The 8983-nt window shown below is 36.7% G+C and overlaps 1 long non-coding RNA gene across 1 annotated transcript; it reads left to right on the top strand.

Annotated features, from left to right (window-relative positions):
- LOC115973243 lies at window positions 1-1674 on the top strand. The gene is made up of 3 exons (XR_004087665.1): window positions 1-765; window positions 845-1070; window positions 1173-1674. It is a non-coding gene; the product is annotated as an uncharacterized LOC115973243 (long non-coding RNA).
- Window positions 1675-8983: the final 7309 nt, after the last annotated feature.

An 8983-nucleotide genomic window follows, 5' to 3' on the forward strand; every position in this document is an offset into this window, starting at 1 on the left:
GTATTATGTTGTGTACGTTGTTGATGTTACAGTTATATAGAAATAGAATGCAATGTAATTTGTTCATAGGTGTAAATATTGATTGTGATGGTATTATATTGTGTACGTTGTTGATGTTACAATTATACAGAAATATATGTGCATAAAAATTTTGGTACTCGTTATCAATGTGGTTTGGATGTTTTCTGTTTGTGGTTGTTTTTATTTACTGTGTAATCAATAGCATGCTTGTTTACATACCTCTTAGACCACAGTGTTTGTGATTTTTTAGACGATGAAAAAAAACAAAGCCGCAATTCTTACCTTAGTTGCATCTGTCCTCCTTGTGGGGGTTCCATTGTTAAGGAAATTGCGGCGTAGATGTAGACGACTGCCTAAGGCGCCTTATGTTAATCATGCAGCTGAGAGAGAGGAATACATAAATAGTATTCTGCATGGAAGTGAGAGACATTGTGTGAATCAAATTAGGATGAAACTTATGACTTTCCACCACTTATGTCACATCCTCACTGAGGGTGAGCACGTACGCCCGACTATTCACATGTCTGTTATGGAGTAAGTGCTCATTTTCTTACACATTATTGGTCATAATGTGAGGTTTCGTGTAATGGGTAGTCAGATCTATAGATCAACTGAGACTGTTCATAAATACTTCAAGGTCGTCCTTAGGGGGTCTTAAAATTATATAGAGCTCTAATAAGACTGCGTAGTGAAGATACACTCCCAGAGATAAGGAATAGCAGAAGGTTCTACCCATATTTTAAGGTAAATATTGCGACTTGTGTATTTTTGTAAATCGTGAAGATTTGTGTAATTTTAAACCATTATGTCTGTCGAAAATTAGGATTGTGTTGGAGCAATAGATGGTACACATGTTCGTGTATCTGTGCCACCTGAAATACAAGGAAGATTTCGTGGTCGCAAAGATGGAACCACGCAAAATGTGTTAGCTACCATTAGTTTTGACTTAAAGTTCACTTATGTATTGGCTGGATGGGAAGGCAGTGCACATGATTCACATGTGTTAAATGATGCATTTGCTAGACCAGGGGGATTTTCAATTCCCAAAGGTATTATACGATTACTTCACCTTTTAGGTTTATTAGTTTAATAAATATTGTGTGTTTTCCTAAGCATAATAGTGATTTGGTTTTATTTTTGAATATATGTAGGTAAATATTATCTTGGTGATGCTGGATATGGTAATAAAAATGGAATATTGTCACCTTATCGGAGTGTGTGATATCACTTGAAAGAGTTTAGTGATCGTCCTCCTGAGAATGAGCAAGAATTGTTCAACCTTCGACACTTTTCATTGAGAACTACCATTGAGCGAGAGTTTGGAGTGTTGAAGAAACGTTTTCGAGTGTTGGATGCAGAACCATTTTGGTCTTTTGAAACCCAAGTGAAAGTAGTGCTAGCATATTGTGTGGTTCATAATCACATTATGGGGGTTGAACCAAATAACCATATTATGGAAGATGCAATGATCCAAGTAGAGTCTAGTGACCCCCAACAAGAAACACAATCACGTCGGGAGTCCATTGAAGACAGTGGACTGTGGAATGCTAAGAGAGATGAGATATGCCAAGCTATGTGGTCTGATTATACCAAGAGTGGAGAGTAGTACTTTATTTAGATTTCTATGATTGTAATATGTGTTTTTTTTTTTTTTTTTGTAAAGACAATGTATTTACTATAGACTTCTGGTGGTGTAATGAAAAGTATTTTCAGCATTACATTGTTATTTGATGGTATTACATTGTTATTTCCAGTGTTAGCATGTTTCATTCTGTTGTGCACATCTATAAGCGTGGTTGTATGTGTGTTTGATTTGTTGTTCATGTTCCGAGCGTAATTACTAAATGCTACTCTCACTATACAATTTTCATATGTAGTAATGTCAAAGGGCAAAGAGAAGGTGAGCAGTAGCAAGCAGTTCAGGTGGTTGCCGTCCATGCACTCAACGATGCTTAGGCTACTTGCACAGGAGGCTGCAAAGGGCAACAAGCCGTCTAGCACTTTCAAGGTAGGCTCCTTTGCTCTTGTAGCGAAGGAGATAACTGCCCAATTTGGGGTTGAGTGCCACCCCCTTATGTTGAAAATCGGATGCAGACTCTAAGGACCATGTGGTCCACTATTCAGACTATTAGAAAGAAGAGTGGTTTTGGCTGGGATGATAACCTAAAAATGATAACATGCGACGCGAAGACATACCAAGAAGAAGTCATGGTATGACTTCCAACTATATTTTCTTAATATAAATGATAATATATGTTTTTACCTTTAATAATCTATGAATTGAGAACAAGATAAGGCTGCTTAAGTACCCTTTTTATATGAAATTTATAGTGTTATTCTTTTTAGGATTCCATTGCTTTTATAAGGTTTTTCAAATATAACTTTCATGTGCGGATCTATTGTAAAATCTGGTCTTAGCATTTGTACATTGTATTTTCTGTTGTACTTATCTTCAAAATCATGGGTTATGTTTCCTGTTTCCTAATAGATTTTTTTGCTTATCATTGACCTAAATCATTTAATGACATCTATATTGAATTGAATATTAAATTTATGAGTGAAGTGATTATTGCATTGTTATTATACGTTCCTTTCTCCCTTACAGGCGCATCGAAAGCATGCGGAGTATCTAAACAAAAAAATTGAGATGTATGATGAATTAGCTATTGTTATGGGGAAGGACACAGTCACGGGTGGCTTTTCTAAGTCCTATGTGGATATTGAGAATGAGCCAGACAATAGGGACAGTGCTAAGTTTGTTGCAGACAATGTGGAGGAAGGTGTGGTTGAGAAAGGGAAGAATGCAGTCGAGTCACCCACCACTGGGTTGGGAATTTCCAAGTCCCGCAAAAGAGGGCGTGCACCTTCTAATGCTGATGATAGTGTGCTGACTGATTTGTCTGATTAGCTGAAGAAAATAGCTGTAGCTCTGAAAGAAATCAACCGAGGCCCAGTGGATTACACAGCTCTTTATAATGAGGTCATGGTTATGATGGCGGATGGGTATAGCGAAGACATGCTCGCAACTGCGTCTGACCATCTTTGTGAAAATGAGAAGGCAGCACGAGGATTTCTAGCCAAAAATTCTAGGCTGAGAAAGCTGTGGTTGGATGGTTTTTTGTTTTCACAACTTTGACTTGTCTGTTTCATGTTGACTGTGACGATAGCTTTAGGAATTAACTTTTATTGTAGTACTAGTATTGACCTACCATTGTATTATATATGTAGTCTTTTGTATTATTGGGACGATACAATTGCCCAAATTATTTATTTGTACTATTCAGATACCACGAGTAGGTATCATTTTTGTACACTATGGGGGTGTAATGCCAATGGTGAACGATTGATGTGGCTGTTTTATATAAATATTATGGATATATTCAAATGATTATTTTTGATGTTGAAGTGGATGATTATTTTTGTACTGTTACAGATATGTCTAGGCAATGCAGGTGCTTGAATTTGGATGATTATTTTTGATGTTGAAGTGGATGATTAGTTTTGTACTATTATAGGTTTGTCTAGGTAATGCAGGTGCTTGAATTTGTAAGGCATTTCATATTTTTCGTAAAATGATTCACAAACCAAACATGGGAATTGATTTTCCGTAAAAAAACGAATTCCATTTTTTGTAAAATGTTTGACCAAACCAAACATGGGAATTGATTTTCCGTAAAATGTTTGAACGAACCAAGCACCAGAATTGATTTTCCATAAAACGAATTTCGAGGCAGCCAAACAGCCTGAATACATTTTCATTTCTCGAAAATAGCATTTCCGGAAAATATTTATTTTTCGGAAAATATTTTACATGAACCAAACACAGCCTTAGTGTTATTTACACAAGTTTCTTTTCTTGTCAAAAAAATAAAAATCTAATATGTCCAATTTTGTCTTGGCTCACTCTAGGAGAAAAGTTTGCTAAGTGTGTACTGTCATCACGCATAAAATAATTCTCAAAATACAAAATTAGAACTTAAAAAAATATTTGCTGCAGGAAATACCTTATTAGTTATTAGTGAAGATTTTCTGTGTTTTTTAAAGGTTTTTTTTTTAAAAAAAAATCTTTTGTTGTTAAGTACTCATTAGGCTTAATGCCCTCATTGCAAGGGAATGGTACAACAAACAACATCCTTAATATTTCTTATACAATAAGTCTATAAACACAATAAAATTGAAAGTTCATGCGTGATATATATAAAATAATATCTAAAATATTTAGATGAATTCAAAATTAAAATTTCAGTAGAAAACTGTATCCTTTTCATCATTTGAATCTATAACTTTTTAAATGATTAAATTAAATTGATGAATATATGAAAAAGAGTACTTTAACTATAGGTATTAGTGTATTACTTCAATTAGTGTGTAATTCATGCATACGTATGGATGCATTTAAAATTAAACACATTTTTTTATCATAAAAATATAAATAATTAGTCAAATTATTAAGAAAAAAAAAAACATAATTAGTCACATGTTAAAATTCTTTCCTAAATTTAATACTACTTATAATCATTTTTTTCTTCTAATTTTTAATAAGATAGAACATATAGTGATCTTTGTTGTGTGACGATTTTTAAAATAAAATTATTTTGTTGTTAAGTACTCATTAGGCATGATGCCCTCATTGTAAGTGGATGCTACGACAAACACCATCCTTAATATTTCTTATACAATAAGTCTATAGACACAATAAAATTTGAAAGTTCATGCGTGATATATATATATATATATATATAATAATAATAATAATAATTATATATATATATATATATTTAATAATAATAATAATATCTAAAATATTTAGATGAATTCAAAATTGAAATTTCAATAGAAAATTGTATCCTTTTCATCATTTGACCCTATAACTTTGTAAATGATTAAATTAAATTGATGAATATATGAATGTTACAAACAAAAATCCAAACCCCATATTATAAAAGAATACTTTAACCATAGGTGTAAGGACTGAAATTGGATTGGCCCGAAACAGGATTGGGCTCAAACCCAAGCGGCCCAAACAATAAATTTGTAGAGCATGGATGGAAAAACTAGATCTATACCAGAAGAAAAACGATTAGATTTGGTGGTTTAAGAATGTAAGACACAAGTAAGATTAGAAAATCTATCCTCGAAATAGCTCAAGGAGTTTGTATCATATGGTTTTGTTGAACAATAAAGTTATACAAGAGTCACAGTCTTGATCTTGGATAATCCTTTTCTTTTCTTTTTTTCTATATCCCTCTCTTTAGTACATCTTTTCATGTTATATATCCCAGTCTTGGTGTCGCCCTTACCACACACGTGTAGGTTAGATTCGGGGAACTTCTTTCTGTCCCATCCAGCACTTCCCAGAACCATCAACTTGTAACTGTAAGGCTGCTTGATCACTGTTCAGGCGTCACTTCCACATTAATGCGGCCAGAGAGTTGGTTGGGAGTCATTTAATGCGGAGATAGCAGCATTTTAAAGATATTTGTTACCCTTCTCCTTTCTTATCCCTTGTCTAACGTCTAACTCTTAGTGATGATGTAACTCTGAAGTAAGTCCATGATGATATGGCACTCGAACTGACCTCGGACCCATGTTGCCAAGATGGCTTTTATCCTCGAACGCTTGTTAGACTTATCTCATATTATCTCTATTCCTCTCTTCACTTCGTTCTCCTTATAATTTTATCTGGACCTCCTCGAATGGTCTAACATCCTCGGATTGGGCCATAGGCCCAATTAGTATTGCCTTAACAGTACTTACTGACTAATTGGCCCCCACAATAGCCCCTCAAAATTTTGCTTTTCGACTCTTCGGGAGGAAATGATGATTTTGATGTCCTGAGCCCATCTTGTTTGTGGCCCTATTCTGTATTCCTGACTTCCTATATGTCTTTTTGCTTGCTTAGGGCATGCTCCTGACGTTTTGGCGTCCAGAGCGTGCCAGCATTAAATTTTGGCGACGCTCCTGTCCCCCACGTTCAACGGTAAGATGTAAATCTAACGGTGGAGGGTTTTTCTTGATTTACGAGCGGGAACATTCCCGCTTGTAACTTCTGCGCTACTATAAATAGCTTTTCAAATCAATTCTCTCTCTTACTTTCAGCAATCACACAATCCTAGAGCTCATACACTGAACTTGTCTCTCTCTTTCGTTTCCCTGTGCATCTACAAATACTTGAACTTTGTCTGAGGACCCTCTTTCGAACCTGTAAGTCTTCTTAACACCTTTTTAGTTGAGTTCCAAAGTTTGGTTGAGTTTGAGGAGGGCATGAGAAGTGTCAGGGCTAAGTATAGGATCCCACCAACAGTAGGCGTGAGGTATGCTGCCCAAGGGGAGTGGGTCGGCGCTAGGAAAACAGGGGAGGTGGTCATTCCCATGATTGCCTTCATAGAGGGCGGGATGACCATTCCCATATGTACTATTACTAGGAATTACCTTAGGTTTTTTAGGTTAGATCCCACACAGTGCGCCCTAAACATGTTTAGGGTCTTGGGAAGTATAGAAGCTTTAAACGAGAGAATGAACCTAAACCTGACCCACCATGATGTGAATTGGGTGTACAGTCTGCACAACTTGAAGGGGTAGGGATATTACCTCAAGTCGAGGCGTCTCGCAGTAAGGCTAATCTAATGCCTTCCCACTTCAAACAAAAATTTAAAGGAAGATTTCTTAATCTTTTTTGGGGAATGGCACGATGGCCTACCCTGTCCGACTGAGGAGGGAGAACCAGGTTGGGGAATAGCCGTAGATTCATGAATTTTAGTTTACATTCCTCTTTCGTTTACCAACATCCTCGTCTCTAACGGAACTTTATTTTAATTCAATGATTTTGCAGACAAGAATACTACTAAGCCCAAGCTCAGCTTAGTTAACAAAGCCAGCTTAGATAGAATCCTGCAAGCCGAGGTGTACGTGAACGAAACTGACGGTCATCTCCGAGCAGCCCATCTAATTCTTGGGTACATGCCACTTTCATTTGCATTCCAAGCGCCTAAGTACGTGATCAAGGCTCACGACTCTCGGCTCCACCGCATCAACGTTGCTTTCGAAGAATTCATTGTTCCAGAGGGTATCCCACTCCCTTAAGATACTTCTCGCACCTAACCCCTTTTTGTGGCCACCCCTTCAATTGGAGCATCCTCATCCCAGCCCATTCTCGAGGAAGAGGAAGAAAAGGAAGAAGAAGAAGAAGAAGAAAGAAGTCCAGAGGAGGTTATGGACTTGTCGGACGAATTCGAGGTTTTTAACCAGACTCTACCCTCCGAGGACGTATCTGACGAAATGGGTGTCCAAAGAAAGCCTCAGAAGAGTTTAATGGAGCTGATAGAAAATCAGCCTGGAAAAGGTGCACCAGGGAAATCTACACAATCTCAGATTCCCCCTCCTCTTCCTAAATCTCCTCCTCCTGGCTCCTGCTCCTTACCAACCTCAACCAATCAGACCTGAACATGATAATCCTAAAAGGAAAAGAGAGCAGAGAAGGAAAGATGTGGTTGAGGCCGGAAGAGCCCGTCCGACCCGAGAAGACGAGGCCCAACGAGCTGCGAAGCAGGAAAAGGTCAGCCACACTTCACAACGGGGCCTGGAGAGGTTGGACACTCAGCCTCCAGAGCCACGAGCTTGGCTTCCAGCACCCATGCACGGTGGGGAGCCCCTGAGGGATGATGCATCACTCAGGGACTTCAACGGTGGCATTGGGTGCCACGTTATTGTAGGTGCATTTTTTGCTTCAAGGAAACTCATGTACTCCTAGGCAATTTTTGCTTGTCCCACATTGGAAAGATATCATTCCTCTTTCTACCTTATAAGGGATGAACCAATGGAGTAAGAGTACTATTAGTTTGGTTACTATCTTTCCTCTTTCTACCTTATAAGGGATGAACCAATGGAGTAAGAGTACCATTAGTTTGGTTAACTAATCGATTTATAGTGTAGGCAAAATTATTCCAACATATGTATCTTATTTGATGACAAAAAAAAGAAAAAATAAAAATGGAATCCACACTAATTTTTACTTGAAAGACAGTATATTAATGATGTGCTGATTCTTACAAACAAGATGGAATGAAGGCAACTACTAAGGGTGTGCATGGGTCGGGTTGGGTCGTGTGGTGAGTTAAAAAAATCTAACCTAAGCCAACCCATCATAGGAATCCAACCCAACCCACATATTGGGTTGGATAGTTTTTATTTATTTATTTATTTATTATTATTATTATTATTATTAAATTAAGTATTAGAATAACACCACCACAAATAAAAAACATATTCATGACAAAATAATTATGAACATAGCACCAAACCAACACAAACTATATGGGTAGAATTTAGAGTTTGAGTTGTATAGGAAGAGGGAAAAAAAGTAAATGACTAGATTGTATAATATATTTATAAATATATTTTTAAAAATTTAAATATATATTAAATATAAGTGGGTTGGGTCAGGTTAAATGAATTTGTGAATCTTATGACCTGAACTCAACCCAACCTATCAACCTTTAAAAATCGATTTAATCTAGCAAATTGAGTTAGATTAGATCGATTTTGACAGGTTGACGGGTTGGTTGCACACAAGAGTGGAGCTACATTGCTCCTTGGGCACCCCAATTTTTTATTTTTTTTCTCATACAACTATTCTAGTAATAGGATATAGCACTCCCAAAAAATTAGAACCAGCCCCCAATTATTTTTTCTAGTCAGTCAAATGGATAACTAGTTGGCCTCCTCAATTGTCCAAAACTTTATACCAGTCCCTCTCAATTGTCCAAAACTTTATATTGGTTCCCCAATTATTCCTAAGATTTATAATTAGTCCAAAGGATAATAACTAATAGCTGATCTTCTCAATTGTTCAAAAAATTTATAATTAATCCAATGGATAATAACTCACTTTCTAGCATCATTGACAACCCACGAAGCTTTTAGTGTTGCAACTGCTGCTAATGCGAGCACATTGCCTCATTTT

This window comes from Quercus lobata, unplaced genomic scaffold (genome assembly GCF_001633185.2).
Source record: "Quercus lobata isolate SW786 unplaced genomic scaffold, ValleyOak3.0 Primary Assembly Scq3eQI_1873, whole genome shotgun sequence".
Lineage (NCBI taxonomy): Eukaryota > Viridiplantae > Streptophyta > Magnoliopsida > Fagales > Fagaceae > Quercus > Quercus lobata.